The sequence below is a fragment of the Schistocerca americana genome, chromosome 1 (assembly GCF_021461395.2).
Source record: "Schistocerca americana isolate TAMUIC-IGC-003095 chromosome 1, iqSchAmer2.1, whole genome shotgun sequence".
Taxonomy (NCBI): Eukaryota; Metazoa; Arthropoda; class Insecta; order Orthoptera; family Acrididae; genus Schistocerca; species Schistocerca americana.
The window spans coordinates 1,220,919,325-1,220,946,838 of record NC_060119.1 but is presented as its reverse complement, the minus strand read 5'-3'; positions in this window follow the sequence as shown (position 1 = coordinate 1,220,946,838).

Below are 27,514 nucleotides of genomic sequence, written 5' to 3'. Positions count from 1 at the left end.
ACGTAAGTAATCTAAATATCTCCAAGCACTATTGATCTGATGGAGTTATATTTTCCTCGAGACATATTGGCTGTATCCTTATCGACTCTCCAAGCACGAAAACAGGTTCTGGATATAAATTTTAAGTATTACACCTGGAAAGAATTCTCAGTATCGTATTGAACTACAGGAATTCGATCTTCTCTTTTTGAGTACTAGTCTGTGAATTATCTAATAATATAGAAAAATAGGACCACATATACATTTAAGAGCTGCATGCGTCAGCAGAGAAGGTACATTCATTTTTGAAAAACGTGTGTGAAAACCTTACTTCAGCGTTCATACGTATAATTAAGTCAATATGTTCATCATGTAGTGCCATATTGTAATACAAATATTCACTATAAAAGGACATTTCTCAATAAAATTTCACCTCCCTAATGTTATAGTGTTGAGTTAATTAGCCAAGCCACGAAATAATATACAGATTTAAAATTATAATCAGTCACCTTCGAGTACAAACTCAAAAGAGAACTAAACATCACATGAAATCCTGATGAGCACGATTTTGTTATTAAGAGTATACATTGTTTTTTAGTACCATGGCGTTTCTGATTGTAACAGGGAACATTGGGGTTGAGTACAAACACACGTAATGTATATTGCTAAATAGCTGCCCCAGTTCACAGTTCATAGTTAAAGATTCATTGGTTCATGTTTCATGGTTATTGTGCATTATACCAGCTGCAGGTTGCCTATCGAGCGGCTTCTAGGGGCAACAATGTTTTTCCAGTGTTTCATATAATTAGTGACCGAATTTAAAAGTTTAAAATGACTGGTAATAACCTCTCCTTTAAAAGGTATAATCTTACGTGGATAGTTTAACACATTGAGTCGGACATTTAAATTAGAAACTGTGTATTTGTCTTGAGGGATCATAACTCATGGCGCGCAAATACCCAAACAGTGCTGAAATAATGAGAGCAGTTAGTGACTTCCAAAAAATTCTACACGTAATTTCAAACCTCTTGGAAACTCTTCCTCGTTTATATCCCCCACAAAATGGAAAAACGAGAACAGTTTATCATTTACTGCACATTTGCTGATTATGCAGTAAAACTGCTCCATCACGTATCACGTGTTAATTTATTACTTCTTTACTCACCAAAAGATGATGAATGTTCAAAGCATCCCTGTGACTTTCTTCATCCATGAAAAATAGTATTCAAAGAAGGCATGTTGCCTGGGCCTAACATTCGAAAAAGGATGTTCAATCACAATATTTAATCAAAAATAATTGTGGGTGAGAGAGAGGCTTAAGTATCATTCAAGAGCATTATTTCTAAGTTTATAAGCAAGAAAATGGACCTACATTACACTTCTCTTTCAGTTAACATTTTAGAAACGTTTAAGAATTTAATAAGTCTTATGAGCCACAACATTCACTTCATCATCAGTCACGTTGATTTTTGCTTTACTGAAAATTAGGTTGATATCAGTGAGAAACAAGCTAAATGATTTTGATCATGACATCTAAGTGATCGAAAGATGATGACGGAGTTACTGAAATGTCAGTATGATAAGAGTATACTGTTGGACACATGGGCGAAACCAGACGAAAAAGAAAAGTAAATGAACGAACACAGAATTTGTATGTAATGAAGATGTGTTCTCATATTTATACTTTTGCAAAACCTTTTATGACATAAAAAAAGGGAGGCTGCTTTTCACTCCATTTCCTTAAAATTCGTTGTGGCTTATTAAAAAGCGCGTCTGAATTTACTGAGCACTTTATTCAGTTTTGTCCTTCCAATCTCTTTTCGTTCGTTCACCTTGTTGTTTCTATATTCTCCTGAAATTTATCAGTTAGGTTTCTCAGCAAATCGATTATCGTGAATTATTTCTAAATCTTTTGCTATATTTTTTTTTATCAGGAAAGCAATTTCTTTGAGTGCTTCATTAACTTCTGTTAGCCAGCTGTGGCTCAGAATTTTCTTCCATTCTAAACAACTTACCTAATGGTGGTATCTGATATTTTATATGCACCTGACAGATTTGTCAATGTCATGGAAGTTTCATTTTCAGATTTTTGGCCCTAAGATTTACCTGAGATATTTCTTTCTCTTTTTTCAAGCATGTTACCAGGGATATACCACCAATTATCATGGCTACACATTCTTGAAGAGATTTTGTTTCCAAAGAGACGTTATATTGTGGTAAGTTTCTGTTTTATGATATAGATTATTATTTGTATCCTTTCCAAGTTAAATATGCTTTCTTTGTTTTTGTAATTCTTTCATAATATCTTCCCAGTTCAGTGCAGCCGGTTCAATAATTCCTCCTAAATGAATTTGTGTAGTTGGGAGCTTTTGCCGAATTTGATGACTGAAGGTTAATTGTTGAACCTTGATCCGGTCTCTCTCATGTAGTGTAGCTTTTCATATATAATTTGGAGCTCAGTTTTTGGTGCTATTTCGGGAAGTTTTTCTACTCTGAACTCCTTGCAAACTATACTGTAGAGGGTTGCAATGTCATCCGAAAATGCTAAGACAATGAAGCCGAATTTTGTTTTGGCGACTTTTACCTATATTTATACGTTCAGTTTCATTTTTCCTTTTAAGGATCTCCGATAATCTATCCTCTTCCCCTTGTTTTGATTTCGGATGGTTGAGAAATTTCTCCCAGAGATTTCACTTTTAATTTTATGTTTGTCAGAACTTTTCTGATCAGTTCCCATACCTATTTTTGTGAACTTGGATATTTTCTAGCGTATTAGTGTCCTGATATTAACTGAATCATTTAACATTTTGAAACCACCAAATACGATTACTTTGTATCCAGTTTTCTTATTTTGTAAGAGTATTTCAGGTTTACAGTTTGTTCTGAACATGATCTTACTATCAAAATGTTGGGTGTTTACTGCAAAAGTGTAGGCACTGATACAGAAAATGAAAGAAAAGCTTCATCCAGTGGAAGTAACGTACTAGAGGAGGTGTTGCCAAACTAAAAGGACGGGGAAAGGAATGAAGTTTAAAAAGAACAGAAATTAAACGAAAAGAATGGTAATTTAAAACGTACGAATCGTAACACAAATCCTCTGAAACGGTGGGCACTAACACCTCCAAGAAGGCACGAAAGAGGTATAGATGGGAAGGACTGGAATGCAGGAATTTCAGAGTCTATCATGGAAATACAGCTGACAGAAAATTCTTCTACGGGAAAAAGGCATAGGAGTATGGCAGGAGGTGTAGAGCTTAAAGCCCCTCGATGACGAAATCTTAAATATGGAGCACAAGATAGTCCTGGTGATGGATAGGGAAGGAAATCGGTAAACCAGCTGCTACAGTATATAATACATGATCTTGCCAGAGGAACAATGCGTATTTTACACTAGTTCCAATAAAGAATTCCAACTCAATTTACACTGCTGATTACAGAGTACAGAGGTAAGCTTTCATTACGCATGTTAGTACTCCAGTTGCTAAGGTTTTATTTATCGTGTCATTTTTGGTTTGAAGTTCAAGCTGTTAAGTTATGATTCATGTCATTTTTGGTTTGAAGTTCAAGCTGTTAAGTTATGATTCATGTCATTTTTGGTTTGAAGTTCCAGTTGTGAAGTTGTGCATCAGTTTATGTAATTGAATTTTTCTACAGTGGTTCTGAATTGTTGGCCGATTCTGCGATGCTCTTTAAGAATACCACATGTATTTACAAGTGATTAGTATACCAAAGTGGTATTTGTTTTGGGGTTTTGAAATGGAAAGTCTGCTGCTGCTAGTGGAAAGTACGATCGACGAGTTCTTAATATTAGAATAACAGACTGAAAAGTGGTTATTAGTCTTTTTATAAGCCATTGAGAGACTGGTGCAGTTCCCAGCCAACAATGTGGTCCCTTAACATACACATACAGAATTTCAACACTAGTCACGGCCTCCATCTTTATCATCTGCAGGAGATTTAACAACATCGAGAAAGCGACATAAGTACACGTTGGGAATTTTGTCGCTGACTGCTTGCAACTTTTCGCTAAACTTCATTAATACTGTTTACTACCGAAGACGCTTTCACTCGTGACAATACAAGTAACACTCGTAACTGACGTCGGCGGTCCGACGAAAACCTACCTATCTTTGTGGAGACACATCTTCAATAAAGCTTCTCTGTAGGGTAGACAACCCTTTGATGGGGCCTGTTATGTTATCGCATCGTCTTATAGGAACCCGATGTCTAGATTTTCTTGAAAACGAGCAACCAGAATTACTGGGAGAGGTCCACTTAGCGTCAGTGATGAGTATGTTATTCCGGAACTATTGGGTAATGTACGTTCTAGTCGTTTGATGACACGTCTTCTGGACAAAATATTCACCGGGATATGGAGAGCCAGAAATAGTGACGTTTCTTGACCACCGATGTCCCTGAACATTACACCATTAGAATTTCACCTGTGCCGGTGGTTGAAAATCATAGTCGATAAAGTAAAACTAAAAATAAGAGACAAATTTCTTGTTCGTATTAGGAATAGTGCTACCGTCATAAAATAACGCAAGGTCACCTCGGAATAGCGAACTTGGTGCTATTAAGAGAATTCGAACGTAGGGAGAATCACTTTGAAATTAATCGTATGCCTTTGCTTAACAACAGTGTTTGTTTGGGGTTCATTACGCTAGCTGTATGTTTGTAACTAATAAAAATTAGACACGTGTTATATGAAACGTTTTATTCGAAGTAATGTACGATACTGTCATTTCGTAAACTATGCAGATATGCCTGAGAATGGTTCGTGATAAAACAGAAATTGTTTGCGCGAGTAAACTTACTTGGCAACTAGAAGATTTTCTTTGACGAAACATGCATTCAATAGTTGTGGAACAACTCGAGTTCTTTGAAGAATAGCACTTCAGTCAGTTTTTCATTAGGAAGTAAATGTAGTTCACACAAAACCTTGAAGAGTTTTCCCATCTAGGCTACAAATGCGATGCTAAAAGACGCGTCACAAAGGTTCCCACTAATCGACCGACATATTAGTGAAGACGTGTTATGAAAAAGTGTATTAAACCTGCGCCTGTGGAGACATGCAGCGCTGAATTCTCCAGAATGAAGCAGATTTTTCCGCTTTTCAGGTAAGAGTATTTAATGTGAAGAGTACTGTCATAGGGCACTGCAATAAGGCTCTTTTGTACAAACTGCAACAAAAGAGGGACGGCTGTGCTTTCAATACCAGTGCAAGACCAAAGAACAAAAACACATAGCACAAAATGTGTTTACGACTGTCTCAAAGTTTTTGGGATAGGAAATGAAGAGCTTGATGGCTGATCGCTATTTAGCTGATCAGCCAGCAACCATAACGAGAGGCTCTGTCGAAATATCACAAAGAATTATTCAAAACATGGTTCAAATGGCCCTGAGCACTATGGGACTTAACATCTGAGGTCATCAGTCCCCCAGAATTTAGAACTACTTAAACCTAACCTAAGGACATCACACACGTCTATGCACGAGGCAGGATTCGAACCTGCGACCCTATCAGTCGCGCGGATCCCGACTGAAGCGCCTAGAACCGCTCGGCCACCGCGGCCGGCAAAGAATTCTTCATTATGCAGTGGAGCATGTGATATTTAGAAACTAGGTAACATGTTAAAACTGGGTTTCGAACTGTGAATCGAACCAGAGTGCTTGCCTACTGTAAGCAGTGACCTTACCACTGAGGTACCGAGTGTGTTGGTGGCTACAATTTATTGCATTTACATTATGTATATTGTCTGATGTAAAGGGGTGGATGGGTAGCTGCGTGTATGGATGATCCTGTACAACTGGAGACTCGGACGAGCTGTCGAAACTTCGTGGTATGGAATACCTCCGTCTCGATAACGATAAGCTTTTACTCAATAATTTCAGAACTGATACTTACATTGAAAACGGTACATAATCGACATGTTGTATCCAGCGATACAAGCTACAGTTTATTATGTTTTTATTATTTACCCAATATATTGGCCGCATTACCCACTACCACAACTTTCAACAGTTGATCGCACCAGCACTGACAAAACAATAACAAACGAGCGGTGTACGTAGAGCGACAGAGTGCGTCTACAGAAATATTTACGAACGTTCGCAAACCTTGGCAACATTTCGTTTGCAGTTCATTCACTTGGAGTCTCCTTGTTTTCACGATTCGATTTACTTTTTCCTTATCGTATTGTCATCACAACAATTTAATGGCACGAATGACTGTATCAGCAGACAGAATGGTGCCTGCCACAAGCAAAACTTGGCAGTATCTTGATAAAATGGCTAATAATGTAGTGAGATGTGAAGTCTGTTTCAAGAATTCTTCGGGAAATACTTCAAACGTAGAAAATATTTAGGTATGCAGTCCACCATAATAACAAGATAAATTTCACGAAATATATATTCGCAGTTGCGAATACGCACAACCATCAGCTTTATAAGGGAATGACGACAATGACGATTTGTGTCAGACACGGGACTCGAGCCCGTATTTCTTGCTTTGGCTACCTGGGCACGACGCGCAGATGGATCCAAACTTTCGTGTGTCGTCGTTTCTGCGTCACAAGATGCACTCGTACACTTACTGGTACTCTCGTAGAGGGGACATTTTAACTGAAAGTCGTAACTGAAAGTCGCTGCCTGGTGTCGGCGGATAGATATGATATTCCAGTGTCTGTGTCGTGAAGAAGAATGATGCAGTATTCCTTCGGAGAGGGTACATATACATATATATACCCTCTTCGAAGGAATATATATGTGTGTGGTGCCACTGTCAGACACCACACTTGCTAGGTGGTAGCCTTTAAATCGGCCGCGGTCCGTTAGTATACGTCGGACCCGCGTGTCGCCACTATCAGTGATTGCAGACCGAGCGCCGCCACACGGCAGGTGTAGTCTAGAGAGACTCCCTAGCACTCGCCCCAGTTGTACAGCCGATTTTGCTAAAGATGGTTCAATGTCTACATACCCTCTCATTTGCCGAGACGATAGTTTAGCATAGCCTTCAGCTACGTCATTTGCTACGACCTAGCAAGGCGCCATATACAGTTACTATGTCTTCTGAACAGATAATATTGTGACTCATGTACCGTCAAGAGCGACGTTCATCATTAATGGATTAAAGTTAAGTATCAAACTAATTACATCCGCTTTCTGAATTGTAATTCCTTGGCATGTGCCAGACCTCACGTCAGTATAGTCCTTCCCTCCTCACGCCAGCCTGCGTGAGCTAAAACGCGTGCATTCATTTCGGCCTCCACTAGTAACACGGTGTTGGCTCTTCTGCCAATACAACACACACACACACACACACACACATATATATATATATATATATATATATATATATATATATATATATATATATATATATATATATATATATATATATATAGGGTGTTACAAAAAGGTACGGCCAAACTTTCAGGTAACATTCCTCACACACAAAGAAAGAAAATATGTTATGTGGACATGTGTCCGGAAACGCTTACTTTCCATGTTAGAGCTCATTTTATTACTTCTCTTCAAATCACATTAATCATGGAATGGAAACACACAGCAACAGAACGTACCAGCGTGACTTCACTTTGTTACAGGAAATGTTCAAAATGTCCTCCGTTAGCGACGATACATGCATCCACCCTCCGTCGCATGGAATCCCTGATGCGCTGATGCAGCCCTGGAGAATGGCGTATTGTATCACAGCCGTCCACCAATACGAGCACGAAGAGTCTTTACATTTGGTACCGGGGTTGCGTAGACAATAGCTTTCAAATGGCCCCATAAATGAAAGTCAAGAGGGTTGAGGTCAGGAGAGCGTGGAGGCCATGGAATTGGTCCGCCTCTACCAATCCATCGGTCACCGAATCTGCTGTTGAGAAGCGTACGAACACTTCGACTGAAATGTGCAGGAGCTCCATCGTGCATGAACCACATGTTGTGTCGTACTTGTAAAGGCACATGTTCTAGCAGCACAGGTAGAGTATCCCGTATGAAATCATGATAACGTGCTCCAATGAGCGTAGGTGGAAGAACATACTGACGAAACTAAAATGAGTTCTAACATGGAAATTAAGCGTTTCCGGACACATGTCCACATAACATCTTTTCTTTATTTGTGTGTGAGGAATGTTTCCTGAAAGTTTGGCCGTACCTTTCTGTAACACCCTGTATATATATGAAGTGCAGAATTTTCTATTGATACTGAGGACGATTGACAACATTAAATCAGTATTCACGTTATTTGAGGGTTAATACAGCTATTACAAGCTTTTAGGTTGGGTAGTACCTCGAAGTACGGGGATATTAAAAAAGAAGGAACAGATTTCAAACATCTATTGCCTCCAAATTGCAAAATATAGAAACACAATTTCAACGTTCCTGGTAAGAGAAAAGTTCAAATTTTGATGCTTTCAGTGTGAGCAACATGTGTTACACGACAAATATAAGAACGGTGGCACATTTTCCGCCACACACGTAACAGCTGATCTCTAGTTACCGAATTCACAGCCTCAACAATTTGATGATGCAGACTTTCAAGAGTTTCCGGCATGGGGGGGATAAAAACGCCGTCCTTTTACATAATCCCACGAGAGACCAGCCGCTTCGTGCGTGGCAAGAAATAAGCCACCCTTTTGATACTTGTCGTGTAACACATGGTACTCGCGTGGAATGCGTAAAAATTTGAACTTTTCTCTTTCCAGGAACGTCGCAATTTTTTCTACCTGCCGGCCGCTGTGGCAGAGCGTTTCTAGGCGCTTCAGTCCGGAACCGCGCCGCTGCTACGGTCGCAGGTTCGAATGCTGCCTCGGGCATGTGTGTGTGTTTGATGTCCTTAGATTAGTGCGGTTTAAGTAGTTCTATGTCTACGGGACTGATGACCTCAGATGTTAAGTCCCATAGTGCTTAGAGCCATCTGAACCATTTTTGTTTACACCTTTTCTAGTTTCGAAGCAATACATGTTTGAAATCCGGTCCTTCTTTTTGGATAGCTCTGTACATATGGCAGAAGAAAGCCATTAATATTCGTCAATGTTCATATATTGAAGTGTGGACGCGTGAACGCACAACGGTGCTCACTTTGCGGCTAGGTACGGCCATGAAGAAAATGAGGTCCCAATGTTTGTCGGAATACTATTCGACAAAGAGAAAAATACAGTCAACATACTGCCGTGTGTTCGTATTGTTGTTGATGTTGTGGTCTTCAGTCCAGAGACTGGTTTGATACAGCTCTCCATGCTACTCTATCCTGTGCAAGCTTCTTCGTCTTCCAGTACTTACTGCAACCTACATCCTTCTGAATCTGTTTAGTGTATTCATCTTTTGGTCTCCCTCTACGAGTTAAATTGGTGATCCCTTGATGCCTCAGAATATGACCCACCAACCGCTCCCTTCTTCTTGTCAAGTTGTGCCACAAACTCCTCTTCTCTCCAATTCTATTCAGTACCTCCTCATTAGTTATGTGATCTACCCATCTAATCTTCAGCTTTCTTCTGTAACACCACATTTCGAAAGATTCTATTCTCTTCTTGTCCAAACTATTTATCGTCCACGTTTCACTTCCATACATGGCTACACTCTATACAAATACTTTCAGAAACGACTTCCTGACACTTCAATCTATACTCGATGTTAACAGATTTCTCTTCTTCAGAAATGCTTTCCGTGCCATTGCCAGTCTACATTTTAAATCTTCCCTACTTCCACCATCATCAGTTATTTTGCTTCCCAAATAGCAAAATTCATTTACTACTTTAAGTGTCTCATTTCCTAATCTAATTCCCTCAGCATCACCCGATTTAATTCGACTGCATTCCATTACCCTCGTTTTCCTTTTGTTGATGTTTCACTTATATCCTCCTTTGACACTATTCATTCCGTTCAACTGGTCTTCCAAGTCCTTAGCTGTCTGACAGAATTACGTCAACGGCGAACCTCAAAGTTTTTATTTTTCTCCATGATTTTAATACCTACTCCGTGTTTTTATTTAGTTTCCTTTACTACTTGCTCAATAAACAGATTGAATAACATCGGAGAGAGGCTACAACCCTGTCTCACTCCCTTCCCAACCACTGCTTCTCTTTCATGCCCCTCGACTGTTATAACTCCCATCTGGTTCCTGTACAAACTGTAAATAGCCTTTCCCTCCTTGTATTTTACCCCTGCCACCCTCAGAGTTTGGAAGAGAGTATTCCAATCAGCATTGTCAAAAGCTCCCTCTAAGCCTACAAATGATAGAATCGTTGGTTTCTTCTTCTAAGATAATTCATAGGGTCAGTATTGCCTCATGTGTTCCAACAATTTTACAAAATCCAAACTGATTTTCCCCGAGGTCGGCTCCTACCAGTCTTTCCATTTCTCTGTAAAGAATACGTATTAGTATTTTGCAGCCGTGACTTATTAAACACATAGTTCGGTAATTTTCACATCTGTCAACACCTGCTTTCTTTGGGATAGGAATTATTGTATTCTTCTTGATGTCTAAGGGTATTTCGCCTGTCTCATACATCTTGCTCACCAGATGGTAGAGTTTCGTCAGGACTGGCTCTCCCAAGGCCGTCAGTAGTTCTAATGGAATGATGTCTACTCCCGGGGTCTTGTTTCGACTCAGGCCTTTCAGTGCTCTGTCAAACTCTTCACGCAGTATCGTATCTCCCATTTCATCTTCATCTACATCCTCCTCCATTTCCACAATATTGTCCTCAAGTACATCACCCTTGTATAGACCCTCTATATACTCCTTCAACCTTTCTGTTTTCCCTTCTTTCGTAGAACTCGGTTTCCATCAGAGCTCTTGATATTCATACAAATGGCTCTCTTTTCTCCAAAGGCCTCACTAATTTTCCTGTAGGCAGTATCTATCTTACCCCCCGTGAGATAAGCCTCTTTATCCTTATATGTGTTCTCTAGCCATCGCTGTTTAGTTATTTTGCAGTTCCTGTCGATCTCATTTTTGAGACGTTTGTATTCCTTTTTGACTGCCTCATTTACTGTGTTTTTATATTTTCTCCTTTCATCAACTAAATTCAATATTTCTTCTGTTACCCAAAGATTTCTACTAGCCCTCGTCTTTTTACCTACTTGATCCTCTGCTGCCTTCACTACTTCATCCCAAAGAGTTACCCATTCTTCTTCTACAGTATTTCTTTCCCCTGCTCCTGTCAATTGTTCGCTTATGCTATCCCTGAAACTCTGTACAAACTCTGTTTTAGTCAGTTTATCCGGATCCCATCTCCTTAAATTCCCACCTTTTTCCAGTTTCTTCAATTTTAATCTACAGTTCATAACCAATAGATTGTGGTCAGAGTCCCCTGGAAATGTCTTACAATTTAAAACCTGGTTCCTAAAACTCTGTCTTACCATTATGTAACCTGTCTGATACCTTCTAGTATCTCCAGGATTCTTCCATGTAGACAACCTTCTCTTATGATTCTTCAACCAAGTGTTAGCTATGATTAAGTTCTGCTCTGTGCAGAATTATGGTACAATGTACAAAAATATCTGCACTTACACCCATTACGTACTACATATGCCTTGCGGCCCCAGGGCGACATCTCTTACAGAGGCGGTGGTCTCAGTAACCTGCGCGCAGTCCACCTCTGTGTGTGTGGGTACACGTACTCGTATGTGTACACGCCGGCGGCTGTCACCTCATTACACAGGGCCCGGGGCCGCCTCAATTAGGCCCGGCTCGCAGCCACCGCGCCGCCCGCCGCCCGCCGGCCGGCCTATGCCGCCACAGCCATGTAATTAGTCGCGCCCGCCGCCGCCCCCGCCAGCACCTCCGCCCCCGCCGCCAAGTAGCCAGCTGGACGCTCACTTTGCGACGCCCGCCGGCAGACGGACCACTGTGTGTGGCGGTCAGAGCCCCGCGGCACCCTCAAAGCTAGCGCCAGTCGGCCCCCGGGGGCAACGCATAGCGACTCGGTTAGGTACCTGAGTGTGACTCCACAGCGAGACGGTTGCGAACACTTTACTGTGCCGACCCTCGGTTGAGCTGTTTTGTAATTTTGACAGTGCACCGTGTGTAGCAATATGGAGCATAGTCGAAGAAAATCGGCGGAGTGAAATACGCAAGGTATAAACTACTGGCAAAGGCTGAAAGACCTAAGTCGAAACAAGGCCCAATTAGAACTACTGGCAGCCTTGGGAGAGCCAGTCCTGACAAAACTCTACCATCTCGTGAGCAAGATGTACGAAACAGGCGGCCGAGATGCTAGAGGGGTTCTAGGTGATACAGTATGGAACCACGCGACCGCTACGGTCGCAGGTTCGATCCTGCCTTGGGCATGGATGTGTGTGATGTCCTTAGGATAGCTAGGTTTAAGTAGTTCTAAGTTCTAGGGAACTGATGACCTCAGAAGTTAAGTCCCATAGTGCTCAGAGCCATTTGAACCATTTTTTTGTAAGAGACGGGCGAAATACCCTCAGATCTCAAGAAGAATGTAATAATTCCAATCCCAAAGAAATTAGGTGTTGACAGATGTGAAAATTACCGAACTATCAGTTTAATAAGTCACGATTGCAAAATACTAGCTCGAATTCTTTACAGACGAATGGAAAAACTGATAGAAGCCGACCTCGGGGGAGATCAATTTGGATTCCGTAGAAATGTTGGAACACGTGAGGCAATACTGACCCTACGACATAGCTTAGAAAATAGATTAAGGAAAGGCAAACCTACGTTTCTAGCATTTGTAGACTTGGAGAAAGCTTTTGACAATGTTGACTGGAATACTCTCTTTCAAATTTTGAAGGTGGCAGGAGTAAAATACAGGGAGCGAGAGTCTATTTACAATAAGTACAGAAACCAGATGGCAGTTATAAGTGTCGGGGGGCATGGAAGGGAAGCAGTGGTTGGGAAGGGAGTGAGACAATGTTGTAGCTTCTGCTCTGCGTATTAAGCAACCAGTAAAGGAAACAAAAGAAAAATACGTAGTTGGAATTAAAATCCAAAGAGAAGAAATAGAAACTTCGAGGTTCGCCCATGACTATGTAATTCTGTCAGAGACAGCAAAGGACTTGGAAGAGCAGCTGAACGGCATGGACAGTGTTGAACATCAACAAAAGCAAAACGAGAATAATGGAATGTAGTCGAATTAAATCGCGTGATGCTGCATGACTAGGTTAGGAAATGAGACAGCAAACTAAATTAGTAAGTGAGTTTTGCTATTTGGGGAGCAAAATAACTAATGATGGTCATGTAGAGAGGATATAAAATGTAGACTGGCAATGGCAATGAAAGCGTTTTTGTTAACATCGAGTATTGATTTGTCAGGAAGTCGTTTCTGAAAGTATTTGTATGGGGTGTAGCCATGTATGGAAGTGAAATGTTGTCGATAAATAGTTTAGACAAGACAAGAATAGTAGCTTTTGAAATGTGGTGCTACAGAAGAATGGTGAAGATTAGATGGGTAGGTCACATAACTAGTGAGGAGGTATTGAATAGTATTGGGGAGAAGAGGAGTTTGTGGCACAACTTGACAAGAAGAAGGGACCGGTTGCTGGGACATGTTCTGAGGCATCAAGGATCACTAATTTAGCATTGGAGGGCAGCGTGGAGGGTAAAAATCGTAGAGGGACACCAAGAGATGAATACACTGAGCAGATTCAGAAGGATGTAGGTTGCAGTAAGTAGGGGGAGATGAAGAAGCTTGCACAGGATAAAGTGGCATGGAGAGCTGCATCAAACCAGTCCCTGTGCTGAAGACCAGAACAACAACATTGACGTGTAACGACTCCGCCACAGGCCGTGATTTATGAACAGGTGCTCGAACGTGTTGAAAGATGCAGTCGCCATCCCCGAATTCCTCTTCAACAGTGGGAAGCAAGAAGGTCTTAAAACATCAGTGTAGCCATGCGCTATGACAGTTCCACGCAAAACAACAAGGGATGCAAGCTCCCTCCATGAAAAACACGACCACATCATAATGTCACCGCCTCCGAATTTTACTGTAGTTACTACACACGCTGGCAGGTGACGTTCACTGGGCATTCGCCATACCCACACCCTGCCATCGGATCGCCACATGTGAACGTCGCTGACACTGCAGTGCGTGACAGGGTACTGAAATCTGCTTAGCATGGTTCCGACTGCTGGCGGCCACGTTGGCATTATCACGGTGGCGCATATAGCCTTGGGCGTTAATTCCATACGTGTCTCAGAGCAACCATTCGTGCTCCCAGTGGAAGACGTCTTAGTGGCCTTCCGCCCCTACAGCGTGATTCAAGGCCATACAACAGAATGATGGTATTGTTTTAATCAGGGTTTGTCAGATCGCAATTGATCTTCGTTCTCACATGTCTTTTTTAACCACCAAAAAAATTGTTCAAATGGCTCTGAGCACTATGGGACTTAACTTCTGAGGTAATCAGTCCCCTAGAACTACTTAAACTACCTAAATCTAACTAACCTACGGACATCACACACATCCATGCCCGAGGCAGGATTCGAACCTGCGAGCGTAGCGGTCGCGCGGTTCCAACCTGTAGAACCTAGAACCGCTCGACCACTCCGGCCGGCTAGCCACCAATGTGTATCGTGCAATCATTATGTATATGACGATCAACCAAAGATGAGCTCTGGGTGTGGCGAGCATGACCGCCTCTGATCGGAATGCCTGCAACAGTGCGTAATTCAAGCGGCGTCTGCTGAGGTACTCAAAGAGGCTCCACCATCGGTCATATGTGTCACCTACATGGTAGCCTCCACTTCGCCTCCCACCAGTCGGTGACCAAGGGAGCCGCTGTCACAAGTGTGACGACTGTCTGTGGAGTCCGACATAATGGAGACACCTGCATCCATCCCCCCTCCTACCACATCGACCTCATGCTGGGTGATTACAAGGAACTTCCGTCAGTTATTGTTCCTACATTGGCTTTTGTGCGGGGACCTCAGGAAACCCTCGCGTCTCCCTTCCTGAGGATCGGATGCGCAAGCAGCAGTCACCCAAGAAGCGCAAGTGGAGGCGGAGCATGACTTTCTACGAGGATTCCCCGCCTTCAGGGATTCCATGCCCGATCACCTCAGCGATTCCTCAACATCAAGACAACAAGGATGATGCCTCAGCTGACGGTTCAGTACGGACCTGTGCGCTGCCTATAGAAACCCACGACCCAGAACAGCTCTGCCTCACTGAAGGCCCGACCGTTCTGATGACGCCACCGGCGACTTTTACAGTGCATTGTGTGGACACATGCGAGGCGCCGACAACGTCAGCATGGAGTACCACGTCAAGGACTCGCCAGACCCCGTGCAGGGGCTGCGGCGTCCTCAATGGAGCAGCAAACGCATGGCGGCAGCGGTGGATTCCAGGGGCCTTGGCGGCGGCGCTGCCCGCTGCCCCATTGTGATGCCTGTCGGTGGAATTCCCCTACATGGCGGGCCACAGTTTCAGATGTACTGTGTGGCTACTATTAACATAAACAAAATTAGCACCCAGGTGAAATTTCTGCGAGAAATAATTTGGGGATTCGACATTGACGTCGAAGTGCCTCAGGAGGTGCACTAGCCCATCCTTCTGAACGTGGTGGGTTGTATCTCTTACACCTCTCCCGGTGACGACACTGGATGTGGAGTGGTGGCTTTGTGCATGAGCGCATATCAGTTGAGGACGTCATGACCCTGCCATACGTGATGGTTATGGTTCTTCCCATGACGGGTGCCCTCGTTGTAAGTGTGTGTGTTCCATCTACTTTTGACCAAAGAAGGGCAGAGCTCGATTTTTCTCTGAGGAGATCACTAACTTCTTTCTCGGTCGCTACGAACACTGTTCGGCAGCAACTTCAATTTTGTTTTTAAATCAGGTCTATTAACAACACTTCAGCTCCTCCCAGGAACTGTGCTTCGGCGTCCACGACCCTTCCCTCTGTAACACTTGTGCGGGGCTGTACATATCAGACAGATCCTTCTGCTAGTCACCTGATAGGATTGATGTCTCCCAGGAGCTCGTCGGTGTTATACAACATGCAGAATGCCGGCGCTTGGCTTTCTCGGAACACATTTCCTGTATTAGCAGCGTACCCCTCCCACGTCATGTAGTGTGACGCAGTTGAGCGCCACTGACATTAAATACCGCACACCTTACCAATGCTGACTGCCCGTTATGTGTAGTGGAGGTTTGGCTGGCGTCCAGTGTATCCAAAAACTAGATGGCTGGTGTGTGCCGAGCCTGAGATGTAGCAAGTCTTGATGCAGTTTGGCAGGGAAGTGTCTGCAAAGAACTGAAATACAGCAAACTACTAATTCGTTCAGCTCCTTAAGAATATGCAACTGTCCTCTCTGCCGGCCGGAGTGGCCGAGCGGTTCTAGGTGCTACAGTTTGGAACATCGCGACCATTACGGTCGCAGGTTTGAATCCTGCCTCGGGCATGGATGTGTGTGATGTCCTTAGGTTAGTTAGGTTTAAGTAGTTCTAAGTTCTAGGGGACTGATGACCTCAGCAGTTAAGTCCCATAGTGCTCAGAGCTATCTGAACCATTTTGAACTGTCCTCTCCGCCTGTTCAGATGGACATCAACAAGATCAGTGCCCTCACCGTGTATCCCACATGTCGCAAATTCCATGGAAATGTCGTGAGGACCTGCTATCCAGATATGGTTTGGTAGGAGAACCCTTCAAGGCACCACATCATAAGTGACAGGAACAACTAGTCCTTGAGCTCGTCATTTGTGGAGGACATTGGGCTACCAATCCTGCATACATAGTGACGGGCATTTGGAACATTTTCAGCACATTTACCAGTACGAGCAACACGAAGTACATGATATGGAGCCGATTTTGTCCCACATAACTCACACAGTCTTGGGAAACCCTAATAGGGGACATCACGTGAAGATGCGATTCCAAAGGGTGCTCCAAACAACTCACCAGACGTTGATTGTCTCCCTGTGGAATTTTACTGCTCCTTGCAGGATTTGGTGACACCAAGGCTGACCACAGCGTGCTAGAACTGTTGACAATGACTACCATGGTCCCGCTGGTATTTGTCAGAGGCGTTATAATCCCAGTACAAAAACTGATGCAGGGGGCTATAGTTGCCAATTAATGCCCCCAGTCCCAATTACAACATGTTTACACATACACTGGCGACACATTTCCGTCAGCTCCTTCTGATACTGGTGGACCTTTCAATCACCAGACCACCGCTAGTGAGTGTCGAAATGTGATCACTCTACCCGCTACATGCAGTCCACATGTGGCACTGGTGATCATTGATTTTGACAGCGTTATTAACTGGATGTGGCCCTCTTTGCCATCATGGGGCAGATGGGTTTTCCGGCCCCCTACGCGGGTAGTCTGTATTGTCTCTACACTGGTGCCCAGTCCGTTGGCCAGGTTAATGGTTGTACCAACAGACTGGTAACGATATTTCTTTCCTTACATCTATATTTCTTTCCATACATCTAGGGTGTGCACTATCGATACTCTTGCACAGTCTCTTCTTGGAGTCGATTATCAGGAGTTTTGCAATGTGCAGGGTTCACCCTCTAGAAATACAGGTCCCACTGTGGTGCTATGCAGGATGATTTGTTGCTTCTGGTATGGTCTTGGAAGTAGATCATGTATACACTTGATCTGATCTCTACACACAGAGGCGTGGTGGGCAATGCTTTGAGCATGGCCAAATCTGTGGTGATGACAATTGGCTACAGACTCACACAAGAGGAACTAGCACCTCCACACTGTGTCCAGAGTTTCCATTACCTTGACACTGTCTTTACAGCCACCTCTCCCTTCACTGCAGCAGTCAACTTCTGGCATGCCACTCACGTCATCCACGTGACCATTCAGCAACATTGGCTCCTTTGCCTTGATGCACTGCAACTTGAGGAATATCTGAACGTCTATGTAGTTTCCAAACGTGTACATAGCATGGATGCTTCCGATGTCAACCCCCGATTGATCACAGGCTACAGGCCGCAGTGGGCTACTTCCTGACGGATGACAACATTTTGAAAATCAAATATGAGACAATGGCACCCTTCCCCAGTAAACCTTGGTACTCACCAATTTTGGTGTCATACGGTGGTCGTGTATCTGTACGTCATAAATAAACAGTGTTCAGGCACAGACAACTCACTCATGCGGCGACTCTTGGACATACACGTGCAGCCAAGCATCTCTTCGCTGTTGTTGGTAGGAGGTGTTGCGCCTCTGTTCTCGTATTTTTTCTGTTTTATTTGTCGACCTTAGCTACGTATGTGTCGCCTCCAACACACGTGCCTCACACACATGCGCCTCCCAAATGTTGTGTGTGTGTGAAATCTTATGGGACTTAACTGCTAAGGTCATCAGTCCCTAAGCTTACACACTACTTAACCTAAATTATCCTAAGGACAAACACACACACCCATGCCCGAGGGAGGACTCGAACCTCCGCCGGGATCAGCCGCACAGTCCATGACTGCAGCGCCTAGACCGCTCGGGTAATCCTGCGCGACTGCGCCTCCCACACCTGAGAGATTTCTATGTTCAATTACTGTGTGGCATAGCTAGCAACAACGTAAGATCGAGTACCCGTTAACTAGGTGGACTGCTATATGGCACAACCTTCATCAGCTACGCCTCCCAAGGTCAGTCCAGAGAACACTGTATCATGTCGGCTGTGGGAAATTCGCCCCCAACCAGCGATTGCATGTGACTCTTTCATGCTCCATGTGTCACTTGGTCGACAATGTTGCAATCGCCTCGCCTGTGCTGGTGTTCCTGAAGTCTGGGCGCCTCTAACTGTATGCCCAGAGGATATGTGTTTCCCTGCAGCCAAGACTCATGTGCTAGTCTGCGTCAAAGAATGGATGGTCGCCTACCTTTATGGCAACGGGGTTAGATCGTGGCTAAGACTTTATACCCTTCTACAGAATTCACATACAGTGATGAACGACGCCACATCTACCGCGCCTATTTCGCCAATTGCTCTGTAGGGTTTCGTGCGATCCCCAACTCAGCTGGAATGTCACCTCAAACCCTCGGCGGGCACAGTGCCTGCTACTGCATTGTCTTTGTAATCCGTTTCCAATTTTACCTAACTGCCGCTGCTAGACACATGATGGAATTTTAGGACTACAGCTGAACCTCCTTCCTTGACTGTCCCTCCTCGTCGACCCCCATTGGTTGGTGGTGTTGGCCATGCCTCGTGTAATCGACCCCTGCTTACATCATCCCCAGTCGTGTCATCAACAGGAAGCAACCCACAGCTGCTCATCTACCATCGTTCCTACCTTCCGTTCGCGTACAGGGAAAGATAAGTTTTCCCCATTTGCATTTTCTGACGTTATATGCAAGATTACTGTATTTTTTTGAAATAAATTTTAAAAAAGGGGCTAGCGTCTTTAATTAGTAGTCTAAACGTTGTGTGTCCCTGGTTCGAACCTCGTCGCAGCTTAAATCTACAATAAAAGTCATCATCAGTGGTGGCTGATGTCCACTGGCATAAGGCCACTGCCCACGGCTTTACCAAAGAGGGCAGAGGAGCGGACTAAGGTGCAGGAGACTCTCCTGCTCTCGGGGTCAGAAACTGCCCCTAAGAGGAGCAAAAATCAGCAATTACAAACGGTATGAGGATCCAGAAGGCAACGGAAACCACTGCAATAAAGATACATAATGTGTATCAACAGGACCTGTGACTGAAAAAGTGTTGGCAAAAGATTCCAGGTTAATCGCCCATTGGACCTCCGGGAGGAAACTGCCAAAGGAGAGGTGACCATGAGAAAAAGATTGAATAACCAAGGAAAGGATAACATTCTGTGGGTCGCGACGTGGAATGTCAGGAGTTTCGTACAGATGCTAGAAAATCTGAAAAGCAAATGTTATGGCTCAAACTGGATACAGTGAGCTTCAGTGCAGTGCAATGGAAAGAACATAAAGATTTCCGATCTAATGAGTATAAGGTAATATCAACAACAGCAGAAAATTGTACAACGGCAATAGGACGAGTTGGGAAGAGAAAAGTAGGGCAAAGAGTGACTTACAGTATGTAAATGGAGATGAATGACAGTTATGGGGGATCGGAATGTGGCTGCAGAGGAAGAAGTAGAGGAAAATGTTATGGCAGAGTATGGGCTTGGTAGTAGGAATGGGAGACGAGAAAGTCTAACTGATTTCTGCTATAAACTTTATAGGGTAATAGCGAATACTCTATTGTTCAGGTATCACAAGAGGAGTTGCTATACTTAGAAAACGCTGGGAGATACGGAGATCCCGTAATCAGGTACTGGATTGGAAGGCGTACTCAAGAGTCGATGTATAGACTCGGGTTGCAATTTAGGAAAGATGAAGAACAAGCTGAGATTTGAGAGACTAGTCAGGAAGAATCAATGTGTAAAGACGTGGGATACCGAAATACTACGAAATGGTGAAATACGCTTGAAGCTTACTGAGGATGCAGATACTGCGTAATAAATAACTCAGTAAGCAGTACAGTTGAAGAGGAATGGACATCTCTAAAAAGGGCACTCACGGAAGTTGGAAAGAAAAATAAAGGTGAAAGGAAGCTAATTGTAAGGAAGCCATGGATAACAGAAGAAATATTTCAGTTGATCTACTAAAGAAGGAAGTACAAAAATGTTAAGGGTAATTATAGTGTACAGAAATACAAGAGACTGGTAAAGTAATAAACGGGAAGTGCAGGGTAGCTAAGGCAAAATAGCTACTTGAGGAACGTGCACAGATCGAAAAATAAATGACTGTCGAAAAGAATGACTCAGCATACAGAAATGTCAAAGTAACCTTCGGTGAAATAAAAGTGAGGGAGGTAACCTTAAGAGTGCTATGGGAATTCCGGTGTTAAACGCAGCTGAGAGAGCGGATAGGTGGAAAAAGTATATTCAGGGAAGAGATAGGGGATACAGAATTTAAAACAATTTTGGAAGACTGAAGATCAAATAAGGTGAAGGGATAGATAACGTTCCATCTGAATTACTACAGCCTTTGTGAGGAAGTGGCAACATAACGCCTATTCACGTGTGTAGAGTGTATGAGACTGGCGATACACCATCAGATATTCCGAAAAACATCAACCAGACAGTTCCTAAGATTGGAAGATCCCACAAGTGTAAGGATTATAGCACAATCAGCTTGACAATTTATGCATCCAAGTTTCTGACAAGGATACTATACAGAAAAACGGAAAAGAAAATTAAGGATCGTGTTAGATGACGATCAGTTTGGCTTTACGAAAGATAAAGGCACCGAAGAGCCAGTTCCAACGTTGTGGCAGAAAATGAAAGCAAGGCTCAATAAAAATGAAGACACGCTCAATAATGTAAAATGGTACTAGATGTTCGAAGTTCTGAGAAAAATAGGCATAAGCCATAGGGAACAATATGTACAAGAACTAAGAATGAATAATATGACTGTAAGACAAAGAACGAAGTGCTCGGATTAAAAAGGGTGTAAGATAGGGACGTAATCTTTTGCCCCTACTGTTCATTCTATACGTCGGAGAAGCAAGAAGGATATAAAAGAAAGGTTAAACAGTGGGATTAAAATTCGAGGTGGAAGGATATCAGTCACAAGTTCCGCCGATGACAAAGCTATTCTTAGTGAAAGTGAAGAAGAATTGGGGGATCTGTTTCATGGAATGAACAGTCTAGTGAGTACAAAATATGAACTGAGAGTAAATCAAAGAGAGACGAAAGTAATGACAAGTGGCAGAAATGGGAACGGCTAGAAACTTAACATCAGGTGTGGTGGTCGCGGAGCAGATGAAGTTAAAGAATTCTGCAACCTAGACAGCAAAATAACTCATGACGGACGGAGCAAGAGGGACACAAATGGGAACTAGCAGTGGCAATAAGGGCAGTTCTGCCAAGAGATATTTATTGGTATCAAACATAGGCTTTAATTTGAGGAAGAAATTTATTCGAAAGTAGGTTTAGAGCACAATGTTGTTTGGCAGTGAAACGCCGACTATGGGAGAACCGGAACAGAAGAGAATCGAAGGATCTGAAATGTGGTGCTATAGAAGAATGTAGAAAATTAGTTGAACTGATATGCTAAAGAAAGGGGCAGCGGAATCGGCGAGTAAAGGGAGGTATGGGTAACACTGACAAGAAGGACACGATGATAGGACTTGTATTAAGGTATCAGGGTTGCCTTCATTGGTACTGAGGGACTTGAAGATGGTAAAAACTATAAGGGAGGACAGAGATTTGAATGCGTTCAACAAAAAATTAAGGACGTAGTCTGCAATTGCTAGTATAATGTAAGATGAAAAGCTTAGCGCACGATAGGAATTCGTGATAAAAGAAGAGCAAATGAAAGAGAGCGGGAGATAGAGATAGATTATCGTTGGATGGTGAAAATTGTTGCTGCAGCAACTAAGTATCTGGGAAGGCAAGAAACAAATTCTCTTCAGGTATTATTTTATAGTTATTTACGTTTTTCGTTATAAGATACATTCAGCAATGTTAATTACCTCAACAATGAGAGACAATGATTTAATTTTAAGCTTTATTTTCGGGGTTCAGCGACTTAAAAGACATAAACAAGTGATAATGTACTCATCACATATTCAGATTTTCTCCATGTTTAGAGTAGTATTGCTTTCCAGTTGTCTTGACCACACAAAATCTCATTCGAGATTCAAGTTCCATAAATCTAAAGTTATCGTTTGACATTATTCAGTTTTCATTTTAGTAATTGCATGATAATTTTTCATTACTGTTCTAAGCCTTCTATTCGTATTATACCGCATTTCTGCCAATGGGTCTTGCGTGTTATAGAAAATCGGCCCCGGAAAAAAACAAAATTTTTATTTTTGAACATTTAATTTTACTGAATTGCCCTTCAGCCTAAAGTAACCGCATATAAAACATAGTTTGCATTTATAGTATTACATCGTAGGTTTAAAATCCTAAAATAAAAGCTTCACTAGCCACTATGCAGTGGTTAGTTTTTTTACGTCAGTTTTTGATTTTTTTTACATTGCTTCCGAGGCATTGATTTCAACTATTTTGTAAATGTCTGCCTTGGCAAATTTTTATCGGTAAATGATAAACAACAAAATTTACTCAAAGTTTTATAGTTTGGTTGCTCACTACTTAACATGACAAAAACAAACCCAAGAGAATCGGAGGGCCAGCAATTATAGGTTAAACAGCGACCTCAAATGTCGAAACGATGAATATATCCAGGAGACATATGTTCGTAGCAACATATGCACTTGACAAACAAACATTCGGTAGATCGCAACGGTAACACACGGTACATGGCTGCTTCGACTATAAATACTGCTGCTGGTGACACATGAGATCAATATGAATGTAAGTGATGAGAGATTATTCGTCGGATAACTACGAAGGACATAGGTACTTTCAACACTAAAATTTCCAGGTGTTAGTTTTGTTTTGATAGAATACGGTAGAAACGAAGCAATACGAAGCAAGTCAGATGTACTTCTAGAGGCGGACTTGTAATTAATAGTGATTATTAAATTTTATAGTCAATTCTCTGTCATTAATTTCCAAAAAAATCCCCTGTCCAGATAACGAAGCACCGCTTTGGGATTCAGAGTTACAAGACTGGTGATGCTGCCAGCCTGGGTGTGATTTAGTGGCAGTTTCACGCATCCGTGTAGGTGAATACCGGGGTGGTACCCACTTCCAACTTCAGAGACACATTACGAAAACATTTATAAAACGTTCTCACAACCGCCAACAACCATCAGTAAGATTGTCAGAACTCATACAGCAATGTTGACCCCACAGAGAATCATGAAGAGGTAATGAGGAAGGAGAAGAAGAACCTTTGAAAAACGATTCCCATGAAACATAAGCATAAAATATGAAAATATGAAGAGATTCTCGTAGAAGAGGTTAGTTAAATTCTACGAATAAAATGTGATAATACTTTTAGTTGGAAGCAGAATACATTAACGCTCCTGGAGCTTTAAAAAAGTACTTTCCATGCTCTGGGTAATGTAATAGTAGAAAATCTGGCATATGTTCGCCACGATTAATCTATAAATTCGAAGGGAATTATATTTTGGGGTAAATTATCAACTCATGCTGAAGAGTCACGGGGACAAAAGTAGAAACATGAAATATTGTGGCCTTATCACAAGAACTTCTTGCAGAAACCTGTTTATAGGAATTTTCTGCTTCTCAGTTTACTTATTCCTTAATGAAATTTTGTGTCAGTTACACATTTCTCTGTTCCAAACCAACAGGCCATTCGACAGTACCAACACGAGGAATAAGAACAATCTTCATGTAGACTTTGTTACATGCAGGTGTTTCCGTAAGAGAGCGCAAAAATATAACAGGACATAGAGAATGAGCCACTGAAGAATTTTAGGTAGGGAACCTGGCGTCGGAGAAGCGAACTTAAGGAGATATTGAAGTAAACTTATCTACAGATTTGTCTACCGTTACTGTTTGCCAGCTTATTAACAACTAACACGCGTACAAGTTTACACGTACTGTGGTGTTTGTTTACATGTATATTCTTCATTTCCTTCGTTGAAACAAGGACAAGCCTGATTACTGTGAAGTTATGATGCAGTTTTGTTTACTTTACTTGTCGGTAAGGTAGCTCTGTCGTATCGCGTTTACATTGTGCCCTTGCCTGTTCGTGAGAGGATATGTATATAATATGACGGTGCACCGCCTCACTTTAGTGTGGATGTCCGCAACCATTTCAATGTTGTATTTCCTGTACCTGATGGAAAGGGAGGGCCTTTTCCGTGGCTTACGAGGTTACCTGACCTGAATCGCTTGGATTATTTCCTATGGAGATATCTGAAGCCACTTATGTATGAGACCCCAGTGAATACGGAGATGGAATTAGTTGCCAGAACTGTAGCTACGAGTAATGGAAACAGGCTGTATATCGATCTGAAAAGGTGCCCATTGTTCAGGAACACACACTGTCAATATCTTGCAAGCAACAGTAGTAATTTACAGTTCCAAAGGAAAACGACGAGCTGTTGCAAACTGTAGCTACTGTAAAATATCAAGGAGTAACTACGCAGAGCGACATTTAAGTGGAATGACCACGTAAGGCAAACAGTAGGAAAAGCTGATGCCAGGCAGGTTCATAGAAAGAATCTTAAGGAAATGTAACTCATCCGCGAACGAAGTGGCATGTAATGCACTTGTTTGATTGATTTTTGAGTACTGTTCTTCTATCTGGGATCCTTACCAAATAGAACATACAATATATAGAGAAGTTCCAAAGAAGAGCGCTGCATTTCGCCAGCGGATCGTTTAATCCGCGCGAAAGCCTTACAGACATACTCAACAATCTCCAGTGGCAGATGTCGCAAGAGAGGCGATGTGCATCACGGAGACGTTTGCTATTGAAATTTCGAGAGAACGCTTTCCGGGAAGATTCAGACAACATATTACTTCCTCCCTTACCACTACAAGAAAATTCGAGAAGTTATAGTTAATACAGAGGCTTACCGACGAACGTTCTTCTGACGCCCCATTCGCAAGTGGAACGGGAAAGGGCGGACTCAGTTTGTGGTACCAGAACTATCTCAGCCACATACATCTAGGTGGCATGCGGAATATGATGTAGATGTAGTTGTATGGGATGTATTTGTGGCAAACTTATTTTATTCTGTTCATGAATTTATAAGCAGACTAAATGTTAACTGAATCTTCCGTCGCTTCTTGGTAGAACAACATTATAATAAACGAAAAGCACCAGTTTGCTTTTGTTCTACAATATTACTTTTATTGTTAACTGGTTTTCGGCTTACAAGGCCATCTTCAGACATCTACTGAGTATTATCACGAAAGGAGTTACAATGTTTGCAAACAACATTGGAAGAAAAGTAACACGTCTAAACTGAAGTAGAAACATACAGTAAGTAACATCTTTGCGAGTGTGGTGGTAATGCAATGAAAAAGTAAAAATTGAACAGCACATAAATAACAATGGAGTAGACAGGAAAACCTTTAACACAAAATAGGAATAGAATGCCTGCATAACAGTTTCTATTAATAAACAAAACTAATAAAATAAAATAAAATTAGAACTAGACAAGGATGCATCAGGAGGTATGAAACATGTAGAGTGATACACAAACCAATTAAAATAAGAGACATTTATTAATGTAACTTCAGAATGCATAAGGAACTTAAGCAGTTATCAATAACATAAACAGAAATAAATAAACGCAGGAAAATGGAGGTGTTTGAGGGAACCTACAGTAAATGTAATCTTTGAAAGTGTGGTGGTACTGTATTTTAACATTAACATCATAATCCAAACAGTGGCTATGTAACAGTTTGCATTAAATAAATTAACAAAGTAAAATGTGAACGATATTTGATGAGACAACTAAAATTGGTAAAACATGCACAGTAATACAAGTACCAGTTAAAAGAAAGCCTTAACTATTGAAACTACAGTCTATGTGGAACCCAAAGACAACTTCAGCAAACAAAAGAACTTAATGAATACAGGAAAATGGGAATATGTAGGAACAGACAATGTGGGAAGTACTGAACAGCAGAGAAGATTATATGAAGTTTAGGAGAGATGAAGTGTTGAGCTGTGTCTGGTCATTTAGGATTAGATGTGGACTGTGAGCAAGATGTTTGTTAATTACCAGGGCTTCCAGAAGGGAAGCCGAAAACCGGTTAACAATAACAGTAATATTGTAGAACAAAAGGGAACTGGTGTTTTTCATTGATTCAGACGAAATAAACTTACATCTTCAGAACAGTGATGCAGTATGTGTAAGTGGGCCTTGCAAACTGTTTGAATGTGTGGAGGTGCTTTGCTAATATATTACAAGAATCCTATTATAGAGCCGGCCGGTGTGGTCGTGCGGTTCTAAGCGCTTCAGTTTTGAATCGCGTGACCGCTACGGTCGCAGGTTCGAATCCTGCCTGGGCAGGGATGTGTGTGATGTCTTTAGGTTAGTTAGGTTTAAGTAGTTCTAAGTTGTAGGGGACTGATGACCTCAGAAGTTAAGTCCCATAATGCTCAGAGCCATTTGAACCAATCCTATTATAGACTTTTTTAGTTTACTCGTGGGTAAGTGACTGTGGTAAGTTTCGGAATTAATGTGTAAATGAAAAAGATTTTAAAATGTTGGTTTACTTCTACGTTTTTTGGTAAAAACATATAATGTATTCTTGTTTTCCTGAAGTGGTCGACATTGATGTTGACTTCATTGCTATGGGTAGCTTGATATAAAGAACGTTGTCCTATAGTGGCAACAGAAAAAGAAACTTCTTTCTTGTTTGTAAACGAGATGAGAGAATAAGAGGGAATTGCAGGGTGATTTTAATCAAATTATTAATAATAATTCAAGTTTCACTGAGAGAGACTGTGATGTAAAAAATGATTTTGCAGATATGGCATACTATATCATCAGCGTACATAATACATGGAACATTTTTTTCTCTTAACTACGATGAAACTGTTCATTTACTTTGTGTCTAATAAATTGACTAAGAAATCTCTTATACCGATTTTAAACATGGCTGTGAGCCAAAAACTGTACAAAAACATGTTTTATGTAATAAATCCAACTAGTTTCAATAACATATTACTTTACCTGGCT